Genomic DNA, 918 nt, shown 5'->3' with positions numbered 1-918 from the left:
TCTCTGGTCAAATTAGAAAATAATAATAAAGTTAAAAATAAATAATTATTTTTTAAAAATTTGCTATAGGGCAAACTTTTAGGGCACGTAAGCTCACCAACCCTCTGGTGAGAGAGAGAGAGAAAGTGAGCTAGCTGGCAAATCCAGGACTTGAACCGTCGTTAACCATGTGGGAGTTAAGCACCTTAACCACCATGCCTTCTGGCCCCTTCTTTTTTAAGTCTTTGTCATAGGGAGCATGTGCTCGTCAGAGAAGAGACAGACAAGAGACAGAGGGAGGGAAAGATTCATCCCCAATCCCTTCTCTGCCATTCTGTTTTAAGGGTTTTGGACACACATGCCCAGCATGATTTTCCACTGCCAAGTCCAAGGCTGGAACCATGGTTGGCCATATGGAAACCCTTAACCACCAAGCCACCTGCTGGCCTGTTTTGCTTTTAATACACCCTTCTAAACTTTTTTTTAAAACTTATTTTAATTTTGACTACAGTGGGACAGAGCCAAAGAATGAGAGAGAGAAAGGGAAAGTGAGAAACCAAGCCACCAGGTCCAGGACTTGAACCATGGTTGTTCATGTGGGAGTCCAGTGCCCCTAACCACCATACCACCTGCTGGCCCCCTTCTAAACTTTTTTATTTTTTGTTTAAACTTTTATTTAAGAAAAATTTTAAGGATTATTTTATTCAAATTTACTTATGTACTTATTTTAATTTGATCAGAGAGGGACAGAATGTGTGTTTGTGTGAGAGAGAGAGAAAGCAAGAAAGCAAGTCACCAGGTCCAGGACTTGAACCGCAGTCAGCCATGTGGGAGTCCAGCATCCTTAACCACTACACCACCTGCCGGCCCCTTTTAAGAATTATTTAACTTTCAGGACCAGCAGTTAGCTTAATGGCTATGTCGCTGGACTCCCATGTA

This window comes from Tupaia chinensis, unplaced genomic scaffold, assembly GCF_000334495.1.
Source record: "Tupaia chinensis unplaced genomic scaffold, TupChi_1.0 Scaffold000708_1, whole genome shotgun sequence".
Classification (NCBI taxonomy): domain Eukaryota; kingdom Metazoa; phylum Chordata; class Mammalia; order Scandentia; family Tupaiidae; genus Tupaia; species Tupaia belangeri.
The sequence above is the reverse complement of the archived record's forward strand: the minus strand, read 5'-3'. Positions refer to the sequence as shown.